General features: G+C 35.4%; 2 protein-coding genes and 1 long non-coding RNA gene across 21 annotated transcripts in view; all 3 read right to left on the bottom strand.

Annotated features, from left to right (window-relative positions):
- The window catches only part of LOC101736543 (protein held out wings), a 77,014-nt gene that overhangs the window by 42,115 nt on the left and 11,610 nt on the right, over nt 1-23,289 (bottom strand). The window lies entirely within an intron of this gene.
- Nucleotides 358-1,300, bottom strand: LOC134199055 (uncharacterized). The gene is made up of 2 exons (XR_009973395.1): nt 837-1,300; nt 358-540 (listed from the first exon to the last, which is right to left on the bottom strand). It is a non-coding gene; the product is annotated as an uncharacterized LOC134199055 (long non-coding RNA).
- LOC101736332 (non-structural maintenance of chromosomes element 1 homolog) overlaps nt 4,199-23,289 on the bottom strand; it is a 60,241-nt gene continuing 41,150 nt past the window's right edge. For 3 of the 5 annotated variants that reach the window (XR_002431199.3, XR_009973393.1, XR_002431201.3), the window contains one exon: nt 4,199-4,352. The gene's annotated coding sequence lies outside the window, so the exon portion shown is untranslated. Of the gene's footprint in view, nt 4,353-20,534; nt 21,927-23,289 lie in introns of those variants that run through there. The other 2 variants (XR_009973390.1, XR_009973391.1) reach the window with 1 other exon arrangement.

Raw genomic sequence — 23,289 nt, 5'->3', positions numbered from 1 at the left:
TGTCACTTACCAATAAAAAGACATATTTTAAACAACTTTTAATGTTAAATCAATCTTAAACGGCAACAAATAAAGTAACTTTTCCCTTAATTGCTCTGAGAACTAACATCGTTTTGCTTTATTTATTTTTGCTTCTTGAAATGCCGATTTCTATTTACTACAGGAGGTAAGGGAGTCGCGCTTAACACTAAAATAATTTATTAATGAATTAAAGTAAAAGTTTAGTTGTTTACTTTTTATGTTTTGGAAATGTATGTTTGTTAGTATCTATACATTACTTATTATTTTATTAGCGTTACGTTTTTGTGTAATATATATTTTTAAGTTTTCGCGACCAGTGCACATAATAAAACAACGTTTAAACGGTTTCAAGCGCGGTATTTTTATTACAATGTTTCGGCCACGTTTCAGTAGCCGTGAGCACGGAAGGCAAAGATGTCCAGTGTCAATAAGCGGAGATCTTAGCTGGCTTATAAAAGTCATCTCTTGTTTCTCTGGCGACAATCGAGATCCATTCTGCACACGTGATTGCTAGGAAAGCTAAAATAAAAATGGAAAGCTAAGTATCTAATGAGAGTCCAACAAACAGACACAAAAGCAGCATTAACCAATTTTAACCAACTAATTTTGAAGTGCTGCTAACAAATTTTAAAAAATTATTACAACACAAATCTACTCCATGCATTTACTGTTCTGTTAAGCAAAAGTTTGTCCATGTGTTGGCCGAGCCTTGGCCAACATTTGTAGCGGTGGTTAAAAATCGGTAATTTTGTTCAAAATTTAATATTATTTATAAGTTTAAAGCTTACAATATAGTTTATACTTCATGTACTTACCGAAAGTAAGATATTCCGGCCGTTAAATTGCTTTTTCGGGCCTTATTTTTGCAACTTTTGAATACACACTGCGGTATTGTGAGACGGGTTGACATTGGCTGTGTTTGAAGTGAACTAAACAAAATAACAGCTCACATTTCAAGTGCGCTGTTATTTGACGAGACGGATTTTATGCACCGACCCGAAATCTAGTTACTATTGTTGATCGAAGGTTAAGAAAGTAGCGGCCACCGACCGCAAGTGTCCAACATGGACTACCAGTGACTGTCTCGCGCGTCAGCTTCTTTTGTAGCCGCTTCTAGCTTCAAGTGTCGGCGATTGTGGATGTGTCTAGTAGCCCGTGTGCGGCGACCCTACGAGCATATCGAGGGGTGAACATATATTTGGTTTAAGCGACATTATACGCTATTATATTCAACTATATTATTGTTATATATTATACACTATCGCTTGCGTTTTATTTGGTATTAGCATCAACAGTTAGATGTTTTGAATTAAGCTTCCATTAAGTTTACTCCATTCAAATATATGAAAAATCAATTCATTGTTTTTTTTTTAATTTTAAACTTTAAATGACTCTCTTGTAAAGTTGCAAAAATTTCGCTTAAACCAAACAGTCTTTCACTTCTTGATATATATAATATGGATGATAAGTAGTCAACACTGGTCGTTATCTATAGACACAGCCCACTGAGTTTCTGGCCGGATTTTCTCAATGGGTTGCGTTTGCGGTCCGGTGGTAGATTCTGCGAAGCACTGCTCTTGCTAGGGCAGTGTTAGCAACACATCCGGTTAAAGCCCTGAGAGCTAGCCTGCACGCTAGGGTAATGCTGATATAGCCTCGCAAGGCTATCAACATAGGTAAAAAAAAGACTGGACGTGAACATCACCATTACCAGACAGCCAATCTGTTGTCTACATAAACTAGCTTGCGGCTAACCTGATATTAAGAGATAACACAATCCACACGATCATTAAGTCAGGGGCTAGGAGCATAGCTAATACACATAAATTAATTATAGATAAACAACTCAAGCACTCAACAAAAATGTTTACGGGCGTCGGCTACTAGATGGCTTCGCTTCGATTAGTTTCTCATTGCTCCTATAGATGGCAGTAACATATTACCTATCCTATATTCTATATGTAATGAAGGATTTTGTAAATTTTTAGAAGCCACATATTGATAAAATTTAATCAATTTGTCTTTTAACCAATAAAGACTTTTATGATTTATTATTTTATGTGTTTAGTTATACAATAATTAAATGCCTTAACTTTAACAACATAAGTTTAGGGACATCCGCTACAAGATGTCGCTAGTTTCCATAAAAAAATTGTTGTCTTAAAGTATCGCAGTTTCAGCCCTGGGTAGAAGTCAAAATTGTGGTTTACTTCGAACGGAACCGCGCGACCGAAATACACGGGACGGTCACACCAACTAAATTCTTAATAATACTGATCGATAATGAAGTATGCTTATTTTCATTAATTACTTAATGCTTGCTATTTCCTTCTTCAAGGTTTTCATGTAATTACAATTACAGATGTGATTACACAGAAAATCTAGTTATGTAGAACGTTGGAATAATCGTAGGTGGAAATAATCCGCATGAGGTCGTACCGGTACAACTGACTATATCTACTTAGCTGTGAATGTGGAGGTTATTTTAAATTATGGACATGGACTAAATATATGACTTTTGTAAACAATATGATGGTATGGAAACACTATTTACGTATTTAGAAGGACATTTACATTTTTTGTTTCAAAATTTGTTATTTTATTATATATTCTACAAGCACACTGCACCCGTGTTTGTTTTAAATTGAATTATATGTTTTACTAGCGGCCGGCTCCGGCTCCGCTCGGGACTTTAACAAAAAACTATATTTGACGTTGTTTTATTTTTTTTAAATAAAAGAACACTTATTGCGGCATAACTATAATAATTAGACATATGCTGTCGCGACACCTTTTGTAAATAATATCGTATTTTATTTTATTCTATTAACAATAGTTTTCGCAGGACACGCGATGTAAAGAATATTTTAGGTAATTTTTTTACAACTTGGGTTGTATAATTGGAGTTTTAGTAAGGAATCCCTAATTTTTTTCAAAAAAGATTATTGGCTATGTCACTCGGGAATAGTGTAGATTCCAAATAGTGAAAGAATTTTTCAAATCGGTTCAGTAGTTTCGGAGCCTATTCAATACAAACAAACAAACAAATCTTTCCTCTTTATAATATTAGTATAGATGAAATAACATAACAGAGACTCAGTAATATATGCTTCTCTTCATTAAAATTTCATAAGACAATGAAAGACAATTAAAATATGATAAACAACAGGTTTCATTTTGAACAAAAAATTTATTAATTTTTATCATGTAGGTACGCAGAATTTTCAAGAACAACAAAAAGTGAACACGCTCTTATAAGACTAAAAACGCATCCACATATATATTTTATAACTAAGACGCTCCTTATGAAACAAAAACAACAACAGAAGTATGTAGTATTGACGATTATTCGCTAACGTCGCGCTGACTATTATTAATTTCCTTTAATATTGATGACATCACACTGGTTTTTGTTGAGGTCAGACGACGCATTAGCCCTTAGGACATGAAGTCATTGATTTTACATTTATAAACAAATTCCTTTAATCTTCTTCTTTGTCTCCTTGTTCCTTCGATTAGCCTTCCTCGTTTTTGGGCACCATGTCAGGAATTGTCGGCGTGGAGCATCAGGGTACACGCATGACGTTGACGGTAACTGAAGTTATGTATATGATACAGTTTTGACTTAGGTAGAATCCGATTACTGTTATTTTAGTATATTCGAAGCCCATACACATATCTTGAGACATAAGGGTGAATTTTACTATATTGTAATCACGTCTGTGTTTCATTATACTTAACTGAAATTCATGACGTCACAGGCGGTCAATATAAGGCCCTTCGTACACAAGGCTACGCAAATCTTAGATACTCGACGATTTTAGTCTCCAAGCGACTACCGCCATACAAATCCATTGAGGTTCGTACACGAGTCGCGTCGCCGATATTCGTCCCGCGACTCGCGTCGTGCCAATCGCGCGCTACCTGCCTGTCGAGATCTTCGCTACATAAGTCTCGGCGATTTCCAAGATGGCGGAGCAATTTTTTAATATTAAATTTGTTTCTGAGGTGGAAAAATATTCTTGTTTATATAATCATAAATTAAAGGAATACTCAAAAAAGGAAATAACAGAAAAAGCTTTTCGTAGCCGTAGGAAAAGCCATTAATATAACAGATTGGTATATTTTTATAGTTTTAAAAATAGTCAGTACATAGTTTTGTAAAGAAAAAACACTATTAGGCAGTAAATTCTTTTTATTAAGCTTTTGTTTTAGGTATTTACACGAATTTTGTGCACATTTCATTATGATAGCCGATGTTGTAAGCCGGATTGCCGACGCTGTTATTGTAATCTAGGATCATTATCTAGCGTACCAGATATCCGTTTCCACTAAAACATAAATAATACAACAAGTAATATCTTATGTTAAATTAATGGTATATTAATGGTACAGTGACTAAATAGGCAACTCCCGTTTTGCGATTCATTGTCGTGTGTACGGACCGTGCGCTACTCGATACTCGCGACTTGATACTAATGTCTTTAACAACATTAGTATCGAAGACTTGCGTAGCTTTGTGTACGAAGGGCCTAATAGTACCTACTTTTGCCTTCCCTTTACTGAATGTGAAATATTTTACATTATGTAGCAGTTCAATTATTTAATTGTTGCAGTGACCGGTAGGTAAGCTCACGGTGCCAACCTGAGAGAATGTGCTAACACTGGTCCTAGCCAGAATAGTGTTTAGTATAATCTACCACCGGATCGCAATCGCGACTCACTGAGAAGATCCGACGAGAAAGTCAGTGGGTTGGCGTTCATTAAGTTTGCCTTTTGAATGAAATAAAACAACAAAAGACAGCAACGTAATAAAATGTAAGATGTGAAATATTTTTCAAATTACTACGGTTCGCTAGCTAGAAACTTATCTACTTTTTAAATATTTTATTGTGGTGGTTCGACCTCTACACAGCTAAGGAAATTTGTATGTCTATTACTAACTTATTCACGTATTAAAGACGTTTTGTTGTTAATAGACAGTCCAAGTTTAGCGTACATAGTAGAAATGTACTAACTAGCTTGATTATAATGATAGGACAACGACTTTCTCATTAACTAGAACGTAATAATACAATGGGAATGTTTCCAAGAAGAAATGGTTCGTTACGAATAATGCCTTTAAGTTAATCTTATAAACTGCAAAATGGGATGTTATTTAAAAAACTGAGGCGAACCTAATCAGGGACTTCCAGGAAATTTTTGTTTTCACCATGGTTTTGACCATATTTTATGAAACAATATTAACATTTCAATATCCCCATAAAATTCTAAAATAAGGCAGAGTATATATTAGACGTTATATAGAAGTATGTATATTAACATTGATGAAAATAATTGAAATAAAGAAAATACACTATAATTTAAAACACAAGTAGCTGCATTTATCTTGATCTTCTAAATAAAACTGTACTTTACATGAATAGCAAAAAACAAATTAATTTAACTAGTTTTTATAAACTCTGTAATACCACTTATTTAAAACGCAAGCATTAGAATTAGATTTTTTTTCTACACCAATTAAAAGTAGTCGTTTTTTTTTTTAAATTATACTACACATTTGCATAAACTCACATTTCGTCATTAACATAAAAGAAAGGCTTCGAATATGCGACACTAGCTTGGTGACAGCGATACTAAATTTCGTAGTAGCTAAATTTTATATTTCAATTGTTACTAAAATACTATAACATTTATTCTAATACCGGCTATGCGTTTGACAATAAAATTTCGTGCAAAATTTATGACCCGCTTTCGAAATAACGTTATCAAAGCAAATTCAAAACAGAGAATTATCATTCGAATTTGGCACACGTAACTAAAAACAACAACGTCTTTAAAGAACAATAGATTCGATGAAATAATTTAAAATAGTTGTTACGCACGTAACAAAACACGTACGTAATTACTTATTTGATAGTGGTATTAAAGGCTGGGCCGCTACCAATGTCGCGTTCGTAAAATCTTAAATGTAATGCCGCTACCCGCCTTGAGATATGGGTCGAAATTTCATTCCAAACATGATTGTGTAAGCACACGTTTTACAAGCAATTGAGGATTTCGTTTTTATATCTCAATGGGGATGGCGATATTCGCGAAATAATATATAGTAATAACACGTCCTGCCCCATGCGGCGTTACATCGCGTTTATTAGTAGATAAGTCTAGCGTTTCAATGTTAATTCAACGGTCCACAGAGCCCTTCAGCAGCCGGCAAGCCTGACAAAATATTTCAAAGTATATTTGAATACGTTCCAAACCGAATTCAATAAGATTGCTATGCGGCAGAAATAAGCAGGAGTCTTTTCGATTCGTGCGGGCTTTGAATTCCTTACCACTATCTATAAGAACAATTTATTTATAAATTTCATTAATTTAGCTGTTTACATTTTACTAAGCAGTTTTGTACCCTCATCGTGGAAGTCGTTTTGTTGATTGTCAGGGTAGGTTCCTACATAAATACCCAATAATAATACCTACATACGCATTTTCGTCGTCGCTGTCGTCACCGAACATACTGTGGAAGAGCAACCCGGTCGGCGGTGTATCGCGTTCCGACCCGGCAGGCTGGTTCTGGCCCAGCGGGGTATCCCGGAACACCAGCGGCATCGCCTGGGCGGCCTGGTAGGGCCGCCGTACCGCAGAGACCCGTCGGTCGGGCGTTCTCGGGGTGGCGCCGCGTGTCTGGTTTTAGTGTTGACCGCGGGAACCCCCCTACTCTGACCGGGTTCTGACCCCGGACGGAGATCGGACGTCGGGTGTAAGAGTGCAGGGTAGTCATTTAGTGGGTGGGCCCTAAGATCCTTGGGCCCGCTATCTGCTCTCAACACCTGCAGATCGTTGAGTCTCACATACCCCGCGTGCCCCCTAGGCGCGGGGACCTCGTAGGAGGTTCGGCCCCCGGCCCGGAAAAAAAAAGAAAGGTACCTACATAAATATTTATTTATATCAACAATACGATGACCGCGATAGAAGCTATGCAATAGCTTAAGAAGGGCACGTATTGTTTGATACATCTTAATAATAACAACTTGTTTTTTTTTTCTTTTTCTTTCAAATAAATTTGAAGCGCTTACTCTCTGGTGTAACGACGGTGCGTTACATAAATAAAGTAAAATCAATACAGCGTTTTAGTATTTCTGTCTATCGAATGCTGTTAGAGTTATTTTATTACATACATACATATGACTATAAATTTTAAAAAGTAAATTTTAAAAAGTAAATAAAAATGTTTTAACGTCTACAAAATCTAGACTTATGTAATGCATAATTTCTAAATTAGTTTTTATTCTAATAATTCCGGAAGTCGATTGATCGACCGGTTACATTGTTAATTGCCAAAACATTTGCATATGTCAATATACTCATAAATCGGACGATATGTCTACTGTTGTGCAATCCGTGTAACATCTTAGTTGAGTTGGCACGAGCACGCGTGATGCAACTGAGACGTTTTAAAAAGTTTAGTATTTAACTAGCAATATTGACGCGCCACAAAAATTCTGCGGCAGCATTATTGGTTTAGTAATAAGTGCTTATATTTAAGAACATTGTTCTACATTGACAGGATAATGTACAATATTGATATTCATTTAGATGTACGTAAAGCAAGCAAAAAAAAAACTACAGTAAACGCTAGCACTGTTTAGATTTTTGTAACGGAAAGATCACGTTTTAATATTTAATAAACGGCAGAATTTACTGGTCGATTTCGAGACACTAGAACTATTTTAAATTTTACCTTTGAATTCCATTCAGATTACTGTCAAAACTAATCTCTAGCAGCTCTAAACAAACAAGCGCTTCGCCTTAATACATTTCTAATTGTCAAACAGGCTTAAAGAACGGATGTTTGCCAATAACATTTTGCGATTCATTTAGACTGAACTCATATCAAAGTGGAGGTAGTTGTCGGAAATAACTGCCTCTCTCGAAGGAGTGTGCTAATGTGTCTGAAAGTTTTGGCACTCACTCTATTTTTTACGCGTGTCAAACTGGGCACGATAGAATATTATGAAAAAAATAATAATATGTTAAGACATTCTTTAAAGAAAATCCCGCTGACAAGCGTATAAGTGTGAATTATATTATTTTGTTCTGGCTATTTGCTCCTCGAGTGAACAGCAGCTAATTAGTCTATTTTTTGCGATGCAATGCATGTAGATTTAACAACATAGGAAAATCGTAAACACAATGTCAACTATACAATGTGTCCGTGCACCAGTGTCGGAGATTTAAGGGGAGTAAAATATGGGTATTTTTATCGACAAATCACTATACTACTTTTCTTTGGTCGCGCCATACTAGAATGGCAGCCATTTTGTTTTTTTTTTACTTCGCAGCTCAGGCGCCTGGACTAATTTAATCATTGATATCAATGTAAACGTCTTAAGAAGACGAAAGAGGTGTCATTTGAAAGCGAACAATGTAGACAATCAATTTATGATAAATTTTTTTCATTATCTTTTTCATAAAATAATAAAAAAAGTATTAATAAAATAAAAATTGAATTTTTTTATTGCATTTTTTTAAGTTTTTTATTCGTACTTGTACGTTACTCACAGTAAAACTATATATCAAATACAGTCAAAATCTGTTATAACGACATCGAAGGGACTGCTCATATTCAGTCGTAAAAACCGATAGTCGTAACAACCGGTGATGTTTAATGTGTATCGTGCAAGTACAAACAAATCGATAGGGAATTATTGGAAAAATATATTTACATAATACGCGATTTTTCTTCAATATTAATTTGTTTTCTTTTTCTTTGCGACATTTTGAAAGTTTCACGAATAACTCCACAAAGTTTTGGTGCGTCTGTTGTATAGATAAGTAACAATCTAACTGAAGAGATATGAAGAAGCGGGCTTTGACTACCGCATGCACGTGTTTTGTTTCTAAGAATTAGAAAAGACCCTACACTAAACTAAATCCTATTGTTTTCTTTACTGATTTTAAACGCCATTGAAGACAAATGTGGATACCTATTCAAATTGTTTACAATACAGCTTAGCCGGTCGTTCTAACAGATCTAATTCTCCGAAATATTAGTTGAATGTGGTCGTTTTATGAGGTATGTCGTTATTACCAATGTCGTAGAAAGCAATATTTTTAATAATACGGTCATATGGCATTCAGCCGGGACCTTTGTTCTAGGTTGTTATAACCGGCATGTTGTATTAAACGATGTCGCAGTAAACTGTTTTGACTGTATTAATAAATTTCACAATGAATTTTCGGTACTTAGTCTTTTGTTATTTTGTCCAGTCCCGAATTAGTGTTACCTTCAGAGCATCAACACACTGCGTAATGTCCACAGTCGCTTGACTCAAAAATAGACTAAACACTAATCCAAGCTCAAGTCAGATGAACCTGGCGGTCATACTTTAGAACAAAAAAAGGGACCTTAAACGAGCAGGATTCGGTAAAAATTCAGAATTCGGTATAGTCGTTTGCTAATAAGTGCTAATTGTAAGGAAAGAAAGTCTCCAGGGTTTGTCGAAGGTATCTTTATTAGTTCACTTTGAGACTCCAATAAAAAAAAGTGCGTGCGTACAAAATACACATGTCAGAAGTGAAACTTTTTTGGCGAACTAATTTATAAGTCTTGCTTATATTTATACAAATCTAAAACTTTAGATTTCCGAGACTTAGAGGTAGGGAAAAAGGAAGATATGTTCCCGCCAAAAGTCTGTTAAATGTCAATCTCAAACCTCAGTGTTGACAGTCACATTATGTTTAGATTTCTAAATTGTAAATGACTAATATTTTGCCAATTGGATTGACTAATTTAATTTCATGCTATTTGATTAACGTTCCAAATTCTTTTCATTTCATTTCAATTCCTATTAACATTTTTCACAAAAAAATTACATAATATTACGCTGTATGGTATGATATATTTGCCTTTCCAGTTGAAAAAATACAACAACTACTACTACTGACATTTGACAAGTACTTAATTTGAATAGTAGTTTGATGTCACTTCCGTTGCATGCCTGCGTGACGTTCTGTAAAAATTTTACCGTTTTATTTCGTATCTTATACACTGTCATTTTGAAGGTCTTAATGAAAACATGTTGCACTATGAAATTACGATGTCCAGCTCTCGAAATATTTTCCGTACCATAGCCCAAGGATTTCGATATAACATTCGCTTGATCACTTGTAGACGGTCATGATCTAACGAATCTTACTGAGCTTTTAACAGAAGGCTATTTCGGTTCTCTTGTTTATTGATCATAGAAAAGCATTGTCGATTCAAACCAAACATCTTGACTATCTCACGCTGCCTTTTTCGAGCTTCGTATAAATTATTACTCCATGTTGCGAAGCCAGTGTTAAATTGTTGGTAATTTACAATTATTCAACAAGTCGAATTGCGTTATGTTGGCCGTACAAGACAATTGAAAAGGGAAAACTTAACAAACAAAAAAAAGGAATACGTTAAAAAATAATTCTAAAGGTATTTTGTTTTAGACAAGTAGAAACTTCAAAAGCAAAATTTGTTTTCCGTTTCAATTTGTATACATTTCTGTCCGGATTTGGCGCCGCATCATACAGTGTACATTACATATCTAGCGCATGAAGCCCAACACATCAACCCGTCAGTTGACTTGACACGAATAGAGGCGCATTTTTATTGATTATGAAGCAATATATCCGACTGGACCACCCACGGAGCTAGACAACTAATTGATTGAGGAACTATTGTCTATGTGACACAAAGTTCAGAGGTCCCTTAATGAGACGTCGATCAACTCAATGAAATTGATTATAAAAAACGCTTACATTAATAACATTACGTCAGCTTTTGAAGTGGCATAGGAAAACATATGAGTTGGTAATATAACAATTCATTAGTTTAACAAACACTTTAATCGTCGATATAACGATTCCCATTCAATCAATCAGTTAAACCAAGTTATGTTTTAACATTGGCGCTTAAAGCAAACGTGGACCTATATAGATTCATATCAATTTTAGTAAGGATTATAATTTCGTTATTTTTTTTTATTGCTTAGATGGTTGGACGAGCTCACAGCCCACCTGATGTTAAGTGGTTACTAGAGCCCATAGACATTGACAACGTAAATGCGACACCTACCTTGATAAGTTCTAAGATCTCAGTATAGTTACAACGGCTGCCCTACCCTTCAAACCGAAACGCATTACTGCTTCACGGCAGAAATAGGCAGGGCGGTGGTACCTACCCGCACGGACTCACAAGAGGTCCTACCAGCAGTAGATAATTTGAACCTAAATTTTAATGTATGTATAGGCGTATTGTATTGAAACCCTAATGCTACGATTATGTCATCTGTGCATCTATAATTAGAGATATTGAGTAACTCGGCAACTTCAAGCGCGGTCCTTGAAATAATTTATTTAAGTGTACGACTCTGAATGAACGGTAGTTGAAATAGCTGCAGTGGTTTACTTCCACTTCACGGCCACTTCAACGTGACTAAACTAAAACAATCAAACCTTGTTTTGGTTAGTGTAGATTTTAGAAGAAAAAAATAATGCATTATTTTATTTTATTAGTTATAAACTTTTGTATTAAATAAACTTAAAACAAACAAAAAGAATCCGTCCGACGGGGGACATATCAAAGGGAAAATAAAATTGTTTTTTTATTTCGAGCATTTTTATATTTATCTGCCTTTTAAACCTTCTCTGGACTTCCACAAATGATTCAAGACCAAAATTAGCCAAATCGGTCCAGCCGTCCTCGAGTTTTATCGAGACTAACGAACAGCATTTCATTTATATATGTATAGATTGGTACATGTCCCATACCATACAACCCACTGAATTTCTCGCCGGAATTTATCAGTTAGAGGCGATTTCGATCGGGTGGCTGAATCTGAGAAGCACTGCTCTTGCTAAGCTTAGTTTTAGCAAGTGTTAAGCTACCCACGATTATGTAGGGGGAACATATATATTCGTTATCACACATTGAAATTGGAAAGCGGTATTCTAATATCTATCAACAGCGTTTTTTAGGCAAGGCGAAATTGGCAAAGTGGATGCCATATTTAGAATATTCTAGAAAGACAAATAATGATGGATGGACTATCGGTTATCGATTTTATAGTGAATGCAATTTCAGCTCTCTGTTTTATGCTGTATTCTGTTATCGCCCGGATTCTTCGACTGATGATTTCACTATTACTATACCATCAAAGATCTGTAATGAAGTCAACGACGATCAAACCATGGTCTTGCAGGGTTGTCGCTGAAAAAAGCCAGTCCAAGTTTTTGAAAAATTTCAGACCTAGCTGTAGCATAGGAAGATTTCGAAGTCGACATTACTTTTCCGTATTAAACTATGCATGTAATTTCAGTAGCAACGGAATTTAGTGGCATCATGAGAATTCAAAGCTTACAGCATTTAGTTTTGAAAAAAATGATTATGAATTTAGACCTTATTTACCAATACTTAATGATAGCGAACGAAAAAAAATTGCTCCCATTGATTCCTCCTACACTCGATACGAAACCATGATTACAAAAGCAAAAGCATTAACTTTATTTCCTTGGCACTCTTTTAGTCACCTGCCGCCTACATTAGATGATTTCGATATCGAAGGGAAATCGCCCACCGCAAAAACAGTCATCAATTAATTTACAACAAAGAGTTCCAATTCGCCGTGTGTCTTGGCCAGAACGCCCATAGGCGCATATATGGATTTTCTTACAGAGCGAGGTGTAGGTGGCGTTTAAAACACGACCCATACCCGTATATAGAGATACAAACTGTTTGTTCTATCTATTTTAATAAAACCATTCTAACATAAATGACTGATTCATAAAATGTTTCCATCAATTTGCACAATTTTGATTTACGAGAGTTACTAAATCGCAAGTAGTCTGCAAAGCGATGAGCGAAGGTAACTCACCACCAGGTGGCCGTACGCTCGTATGCCTACACGAAAAAAAAAAAACAAAAACAAAAAAAAATAGACGGGTGAACAAGCTTCACGGGCCTCCTGGTGTTCCACCACAATGAATGATGGAATGTCATCACTCACCTTGAGACAAGGTCCAACCTTTTTTTTAACGCTGGGGAATCCGTTTACGGATACCCGGTCAAGAGGGGTAACAGACCGGGTTATCTCGGACTCCGGCGCCACCTGAGAGAGAAGAAGAGGGAGAAAAAGAAGACCGACGTCCTGTGACAAGGTCCACCCTACCCCAGATGCCTTTGTTAGTTTCATTTTCATTCATTATGAAATTAATTTGTGAATGTGTTAAATACGTGTTTCATCAGAATATTCGGTGCCTAAATAGCGCGTTGGACGACTTTTAATAAAATAATTAATAAAATGTTTTTTTTTATTATGTCGTGTTTGAAGGACAGGACATGCGTTAATAAAAGTAAACGTTTTGAATGTAGGTATTGGCAGTAGGTGTGACACAATCTACAAGCTGATCATAATATCGATATGATCCTATTATGAAAAGTAGACAATTTTATTATTCAAAACTCTTGGCATGTATGCGTTTTTTAGTTAATATTTCTTTAATTGCGGAATTCTGGTTAACATTACTGTTGCATGTTGATGAGAAATAACGATTTAGATCGTTTATCGTTCCGCAGTAAAATTTCAATACTTTTCAGTGTCAATCTCAAGTGTATATCTTATCTGTGCTGATACCGCAAAAGTTATTATGTCATTCTATGCATGACCCATTGTATCCCTATGATAAATTGCCAAGTATACAGAGCTCAGTGTAACAATACCGCACATTGAGGCGTGAAATCGTTGTCGGAACGGTAAATACTCGTATGATGTGACATTCAACAAAACGAATGACATTTAAAGCTTCATCAATAACTTTATTGTCATTATAACAAATATTAACTGTAAATAAATTTACGTTCGTTACGTCCAATACTGGTTTTCTTAATAGATAAATAAATAATTTGTATTCCAATTTGGTTCATCTATTAATCTCGAAGAATGATTCTTGTCGCGACAGGCTTTGTAACCTTTAAATACACCTTTGTAAGAAGCTTCACCATATGGGATGAAATGTCTAGCAAATGGGGTCAGAATGGCGTTATAAGCTTTAAATCGTCAGTAACTATTTATACAAGGTCCATATATTACTAACGGAGAAGTCGATTTTTTTTACTGGAATCCGAAAATATATTATGTATGCTCCCTTTATAGTTACTTTTTTGTTACTTTACTTTTGTAAAGTTTTACCAGAAATCTTCAGTCTACCCGTGATCAAGGCGTTCGCAAATAAAAATCGTCGTTTGGCAATATTTTTTAATATGTAAATAGCCATGAAAGTTTAATACAATTCGTAGCTTGCTATTCAAGTTTGATTTTACTTTATGCGTTGATATTATTTTAGATCAACAGTAACCTCAAACACGCCTAGAACGTGTCACGAATGGATTATGATCGAATTATATAATAGGCGATATTCACGATTTCTTTAAATGTACTATTGATTAGCATATAGAGCGGATATATAACGAAATATGCTTAGATTAAAATTTTAAATTCATCAGATTAGTTAATGAGATCTACAAACAAATGAATCATCATTATCTTTAAAAGCTCCGATTTAATTCATACCGAATAAGTTATGTACCATATATGTTACTTAGTTAGTTTATTTTGATCCAATATTAGTATTAAAGCTTCAGTTTTAAATATTCGAGCTATACCACTTGTTTGTGGTATATTTGGTGTTATATTGGTTACAATATTTTCACATTAAATGTTCTTGAGATCAAATGAAATAGTTAACGTCATTTATATTTACTGGTGGTAGGACCTCTTGTGAGTCCGCGCGGGTAGGTACCACTACCCGGCCTATTTCTGCCGTGAAGCAGTAATGCGTTTCGGTTTGAAGGGTGGGGCAGCCGTTGTAACTATACTGAGACCTTAGAACTTATGTCTCAAGGTGGGTGGCGCATTTCCGTTGTGGATGTCTATGGGCTCCAGTAACCACTTAACACCAGGTGGACTGTGAGCTCGTCCACCCATGTAATCAATAAAAAAAAAAGCAAGAACACATTCTTCGATTTTCGCGAATCGTAGACAACACACACTAGTCAGTCGTAGAACACAGACACTGCAAAGGATTCGAAACATCGGATGTAATAAAATGAAAATATATGTGAACGCGTAAATGTAGTTTTAATTACATTATTCACAATCGAAGTTAGCACTAAAGGTACCTACATACTAACACAGATCGATTTCTTTTTATTTTCCTACCGATGCCCTTGAAAGGGTATTTCAGCGTGTGTAGGTGAGCTCACGGGGCTCAAACCGGAGAGTTGCTAACACTGACCCTAGCAAGAGCAGTGCTTCGCAGAATCTACCACCGGATCGGAAACGCGACCCACTGAGAAGATCCGGCGAGAAACTCAGTGGGCTGTGTCTGTGGGTTAATTCGCTCGTCGAGCCCTTCGTCGCGAGCGACAGGTTCGACGAGGACGGTGACCGGTGCTTGTAGTGCCTAAAAGCACCGTTAATGGATCAGGAGGATCCGTGATGACGTGTTTTGGGCGACGTCGACGGTTTGCCATTCGGTCTACAGGATCAGGTAAACACACAGATCGCCACAAAGAACGGTTGCATGCGATATGTATCACGCTTCTGAAACACGAGACGTCTGCTACAACTCGAAACGCCGACGCACTTAACAGATGCTATAAACAATCGAATACCAAAAATAGATTTTATTAGCGAAGCAATTGAATTCAATGTCGGTTCGAATAATAAAACAGTACTCATTGTGGAAATTCTTTATTGTAATTCAGATTCTGAAATCACCATGTTTAGGTCTAATGTTGAGGATTCTTTAGAAATCCCAGGTCATTTAATTTACTTACAATGCACGAGACTTGCGGTTAAAAGCACAATAGAAATACAATTGTTATATTGTTACGGATAGTAGCGGTTTTGTTTCATAACTATTACCGCTAAATTATATATGTTAACATTAAAATTAGTAATTTTACCTTACCAAGCACCGCTTGTATATAAAAAAATCAAACCACATTTATCCATACCGTGCAAAAAAACGATTTTTAATCAAGATTTCTTGAATTTTCAGTTAAAGTATAATATTAGTTCTGAAATGAAGTGCTCCTTAAAATCTACTTGAACTTACTTGAAGTAAACTCGAGGAGTTAAGGGAAACTTTATCCCGAGTTCATTTAAAAATGAAGTAAATAACGGCATACCTGCTTCAGCATTCAACAATAAACAGTACATTAACGATAAATGTAGAACGACAGGAAACAAGAAAAGCGATTGTAAAGACTATGCATCGCATGTTACAAACAGAAATGTAAAAGCCACTAACGGTCATCCCTTTGTCTCGATGTGTGGAAGAAAATGTTGTGCAACGCGTGAATTGTTTTTCAAGAGGACGTATAATGTCTTTGAAGTTAACTGTACTTTAGTAACACCGAACGAGACAAATAAAATGGTGATGTAAAATCCATTACACATTTTAAGCAGACAGAAATTAAATTTTGTGGACTTAAAAATTTTGTACACTTTTGTTTCTTTCGTGCTAATAAAAAACTTAAGCTTTTAATTCACGGATTTATATGACACCTGAACCATAGCCCTAGAGGCATTTCATACAGTCCGTGTGGTATTGGCGTATAATAACCCCAATACATCACTTCCAGTAGACGTCATAAAAGGCTCTTTCTGTATCACCAGTTGGTATTATTACTGTATGACAAAACTATTTACCGATCGATAGGTTTATTTTATTGGGCAACGTTTAGAGATCAACTATTGGCGTGAATTAAATGAAAAATCTTAAATAAAAGTTCGTCAAATGCGTCAACTTGCAAAAGCTTCACAAAAAATTATATTCGTTCAGGCTCAGAACGGCCAAATGTACTTCAGCACAAACCTTGATTACGTCGCGGTAAATCAAAATCTTAATTGATGTATTTATAGGCGCAGTATTCGAACGGACATAAAACGCCGGGCAAGCGTGACATCACTAAGCCTTACGATATACGAACAGCGTATGTTAAACGAATTAAAAAATTTTCAATGACTAATGTTATTCTGTAGTCTGTTGAGTAAAAACTAAGCATACCTGTACGGGTTTTTTAAAAAGACCTTTGTAGATTACCTCAGCGTTTCCCGAGCGTAATGACGTCATCCACCAAAGGAATTCGAATAACAACAGGGATCTCTTATTCTATTACAGCGGACTCGCGTGCGGGTACAGTTATTCAGATGTTATTATGCTTTCGTATCCATGGTGTCTTGAATTTTAATAAAGTGTTCTTGTTGCTAAATTGTGACACATCTTGTGTATTGCTATTCGAAACTAGAATATGTTTTTCTTACCATAACTTTATTTTAAGCTTTTATATTTGGATTTTAAGAAATGGCAGTGCAATTTGATGACCATTTGTTTTAATAATAATAATATAATAATATTTACTAACAATCACGCCACGTTAACTGGTCCCGTGATAAGTTCGTAAAGAACTTGTGTTACAAGTACCAGATAACGGAAATAAATATAATATTTTTATTATACACATACTTACATATATTTAATATACACCCATAACCCTGGAAAGACATTTATATTTATCATACAAATATCTTCCCTTGGCGGGATTCGAACCCGCGACCCCCTTGTGTAGTGACCATGTCACTTACCACTACACCAGACGGCCGTTTCTTGGGATAATATATTATACATAATAATAACACATATAAATATCCTACTATTTAGTACACCTGCTTAGTCCACGTCTAGAAAATTACTAATCACAAGCATTGGTCATAAAAAAGTTTATAAAAACCATAAATAGCTACTGCTTTAGAAAGCAAAATATCTTAAGTATATTCCGGACCTGCTCATAAAACGCCTAACACTGTTTACACTATTACTAATCTTTTAGTGTCCGAAAATGATGTCATGCTTTGACTAAAGATTCAGTCACGTGACCTGGAAATGTAATATCTTCAATCGTTGTAAACGTAACAGTGGATTTAGCCAGTCATAACGCATACTATCAAGCAAGGCCCGAGCATCTTTCATAATATTCTGCCAGACTATTTGAGTCGACTATTATCAAAGGCGGCAATCTGACTTTTGGACAATGATTGGTAAATCAGAAAAACGAATTATTGACTTTGTATTCCATTGGCAGTCACAAAACTCTTCGGAACGACATCTTAGATAAATAACAGGTTAACTATTAACCTTTATTTAATGCAGGTTTTGAACCGTATTCTTTGAAGGAGACGATTATATTGAAATAAATCTGTATTGACATATCAATAAAAATTTTTTGTCCAAATGTACAGATTGCCGCCTTTGATAATAGACGACTCATTTATCAGAAGATACCGGTGCGCGACCCCGGCCTCGTGAACGTATCATCCGTCCGTAGTAACAGCAGCCTTAATTCGAACCCCACACGTGTCTATACGAAGGCAAATAGGTAAGATCTACGCCAACAATCATTTTCATAGGAATTATTACACCAATGACTAGCGTGTTAAAGAGTTCATCTGGTTTACCCCAAAACGTTTGCAGTAAGCATAGTTAGTAATCAATTACGTAATCAGGCATTTCGCGAACCAGCACTGATAACCCCAAAAAAATCTTCTGGAGGCCAGCAAAGTTCAAGCGTAAAATGTGTTCATTATTTCAATGAATCAATAAAGATGTTTTAAAAACAAGGACAGGAAGAAACGTCGCGAAAGCTGTTCAGTCTTCACGACAAATACATTAACAACATAGTGCTATTAATTTGCGTTATTTAAGTAAATAAGCAAGCTGTCGACAACAACGTAGCGAAAGTACGAGTTAAGGTTTCTTTATGACCCTTTATAACATTTACGATCCGCGCATTCGACCTATTTCTCTTGGAAAATCTGATTATGCGAACCGATTAAACTATACGTTCAATCGCGTATGCGAATTCAAATACCAAGTTCAAGGTTCTGCTGCCTAATAATTGAACAATATTTTACAGGTGCGCAGAGTTCAATTTAGTTTGATTAGAATCGTATTAAGCGCGATGAACGTTTTAAAACTGCAATCGCATTATAACATGTCGGCGAACGGCAACAACCTGATTGTACCGTTATACGAGCCAAGCAAAACTGACCTAGTGGCGGGAAAGTTATCAGGGACGATCGAATTGCGTTTCGCGACCTAAAGAAGAACAACAAATTTCACAGAAAATATTTCGTACATGTTTTTTTTTACTTCAATCTTGAAAATGGCAATAAAATTTGAGTATAAAGTTTCAGCGGAACATAGTAAACATCTGATAATATTAACTTAGTGAGTTTTATAGATGCAGCAGTCGGGTTGAATTGAAGTGATAAAATAGAAATCAATCCAATGACGACATAAGATAGGATGCATAAATGAAAACTTTAGAGGAGTAAAACGAAACAGATTCTAAGTAGTAAAGTAGTCAGTCATGTCACACTATTCGCTGTTAATCAACATTAATTCACTGCAAGTGGAACTGATTCAATTGCTATCAACCAACCTAAAGATGGCATTGACCTTTGCCGAAACAATTTGTAGTTGGCTCGCAACTGCGGTATTCAGACGGAGCATGTAAAATTTTAAGGACGGTACAAAAATTAAAGATCGATTTTTAGAAATTAAGATAAAACACGAGCTTATACTTGTTTGGGTTTAAGCTGCTACTTAAGTAACTGTAAAATGTTGTATTTCACGCTCCACATTTTGCACATATGTTTCTTCGCTCAACTGGAAAATCGAGTATGAAATATGTTATTATATTTTTATTGAAAACTATACTTTCTACTAAGTACCGTATCAGGAATCTACTGATGAACGGATAAGGACTAGCCGAGTATTTATAGTGCGTGCCGGGTTGAAACTGTCTCCCACGCAGCTTGCTTGAGATTTTCAAACCAGAAACATTACCAAAATTATCCTAAGCCATTTTACCGTCACTAAAAGTTATAAATGATACGCTTACTTGTCATTAAAATTATTAAATGACAAACCATTTGAAAAAAAAAAAAAAATTTGGTGTTTATTACATTTTACTGTACAAAGGTGTATGAATTAATATGAATGTATATTTACGGGACGAATGGCGATGTTTATTGTCGGAGGCCAAGTTCTCTTGGGGCCATAGCGCCAGCGCAGTAGTAGTAGTACAAAGTCTACTGAGGCTTATTTTTAATTACTTTCTGAAGCTATAATCCAATTATAGTTATTAGAAACCTAACTTTTAAATGTAATTTTATTCATATATTGTCTTTATAATTAAATGGCAAACAAAAACAAATAGGTAACATGAATATTGTCTGAAGCCAGGAATACAGTAACAGACCGAAATTTGAAATTGGCATAGCAGTATCGGAATCGTGTTTACACGAAATGTTCGCGTTTTACCTGTTTTGTTCAATAATTCAGATCAAGAACACTAACAAGAATAACAGAGCTGACAGCACACGATACGAAAACTATGAAGAGCAGTCGTGTTTTGTTTAAATACTTTTTATTTGTATCAATTTAAATTTAATACGCTTATCGAAACCAGTTTAACAAAATCAACCAATTTATGAATTAACAAAAGAGCGGTACATTTTTGAATAATCAGATACTTAAATCTGAGATTTCGATGGTGAATAAATTAATAATCCATAAAAAAATTAAGTGGGCAATGTAAAATATATAAATTTGAATGAATAATTTTAAGATGACGAATAACCTTTGTTTTTTTTTTTGTTGTCCAAGTTATTTCAAGTCTTTCCAATAAGTATTTAAAATAAATTATAGAACAATACTGTGTTAAGTTCACCCACCACTGTTTCATAACTTTTAAACAAAATATTTTTTTAACTTCTTTGAAATCGTTATTATGGTCCTAGCAGTGCTAGCAGACCTAGTGACTTATGAGTTAAAATTCGAAAATGGATAAACCGACTGGAAAGTTTATGACAAGCAAATTGTCTTTAAGCCTCTAAGTCATGCTTGGCTTATTGTGCATTCATTTACTCTAGATTTAATCATTACCATACAAGGTTATATTTACATAAAACGAATCGATGCTGCGGTAAAACACGGAATAAACTACATAGTTTACGTGTTTTTCAAACAATAGACACACAAACAATAAGCGTTACTATACAAATCACAGGAAATAATCACCGAATACAAATTCGAATAAAAATAAATATTAAATTTCTCGATATTTTTTCATGTATATATTAAGCTCGACCGTTCGATTCTCATTAACTTTCAAACACGATCGTCCTCGTAGCGCAACGACATTTTATTTCAAGCGACAGCGTAACATAGTCCAGCGTCATTTTGTGGCGACTCATTCATAATGTTTTAGCCGGAATTAAAAATAGCAATAGCAACAACGACTACGATTGTGAAAAATGAAGCAAGTGATGCGAGAAACGGATAGAGTTGCGAGAGCACGAGATGCAGGATGACAGAGGTGTTCCGGTCATTCAACTTTTCACCTATAGGAACGCTATGGAGGTAATCTGGCATTTGGATAGCATACGTCAATTTCAGGGCTGCTTTAGAATTTACGAATACGGTTTAAATTAAGTGCAGTATGTATTTTAAATGAATACATTCGTTTACTGACGAACTTAAAATAAAAACGGTCTTAGCTTTTCATCATAAAGGCCGACCGGTCGTTGTTTGTTTTCACCACCCGAGGACATCGAAAATAAAATCACACTAACTAATTACTCTTTGGACAGAGTCCCAACCAGATAAACACTTAAACTTCAGCCAAAAATACACAAGATGGCGTCGAGTTCATAATAAAACAATTTAATGGGCCAGCGCGCTTTCCGTGGTGACGAAATCTGCGCCGACGCATTCTCGTTGCGTAATTTGAAACGCGATCTCTGCAAGAGAAAACTATTTAAGGTTGAAATAATTACGCTGCATCTACAAAATTATTCAACTACCGTCACAGTTCCAGTATAAATCGGGATCGCTTACCCAACATGAAATGCTAGACAAACGGGTCGTTTCTAACGTGCAATTTGCCAACATTTATCGAAATTCGTATACTTCTTGCAACATTTGTAACGCTTCATCCTTATGATTCAATTATGAATCATTGTTCAATTTGTTTTCTCGCTGCACAGCATCGCTTGTAGGTAGGTGCCGAGCTTACGTTATGTTTAACATCGAGTACAGAGTACTATAAAGGCCTTGTTCCCTTCTAATATATTTATTTGAGGGGGGCTAGATAAACGACTTTATTGTTTACGCGCGACGGGAGAGGCGCGGCGCCGGCGGAAGCTTGGCGGAACCTCGCGTCATTGATTCGGCCTAAAACTTTGCCAACATCGGCCTCGCCAACATCCATTCATGCCACACATCATCAGAGCCAGAGCGATCATTTCATATTCTCATATAAGTATCAGTAAATATGTGACAGTCGCTATTTAATACTAGTTGGGTTCGTATCTATAATTTTGGAAGACTACATTTGTGAAACGCTTCAAATTTAAGGTCTAACAGGATAACGGTTTACATAAAGTCGTTTAGTTTAATTTAATTAGATGGAAAATTCCACTGTGCAGTTGTTCGATAAAGCAAAGACATTTTACGACGATGTTATAGTTCGCTAATACATACTACAATCAATTACAGCTTTAATTGGAGATGGCCGACATTCTTTGTCCGGATCAAAACGATTACACATAGTCGAAAGTCGGAGTATACGGGTCCATTAGGCACACCCATTTTGGATATCTTGTAATTTTTATTAGGCACGCAACCCCACCCTGCATTGTTGTTTAATGAGCGCACTCTTGTCAACTTTATTTCTGTTCCGTACAGTTAATTAAAAAAAGTTGGATATAGCTATTTTAAAACTGTACTTTTGAAGGAACCAAAAAATAAACAAAATATATAACGTTCCTTGTTTGCGAATTTAATGTTATGATCTTTATCAATAAGTGCTAGTTAAAAATATTACTAGTGTTCGCCTAATAATTGAAATTCCACCACAATCACTGACGTATAATAAGCATTCATTTTTTGTATTTATTACTTTACCTATTTTGTTGTTTTCCCATTTATCTTGTACACATTCGATTTGTTTACTTTTTCATAATACTAAACTTTGTTAACAAGTAATAAGTAAACAAAATATAAAGTCGGTGGAAAATAGAGAAAAACAGGATACCGAAATGTTTTGTATTTATATGCCTATTTACGTTTATAAATTATAGATTTGGCACAATTTAATACGTC

This window comes from Bombyx mori, chromosome 6 (genome assembly GCF_030269925.1).
Source record: "Bombyx mori chromosome 6, ASM3026992v2".
NCBI classification, from domain to species: domain Eukaryota; kingdom Metazoa; phylum Arthropoda; class Insecta; order Lepidoptera; family Bombycidae; genus Bombyx; species Bombyx mori.
The sequence above is the reverse complement of the archived record's forward strand: the minus strand, read 5'-3'. Positions and strand labels throughout refer to the sequence as shown.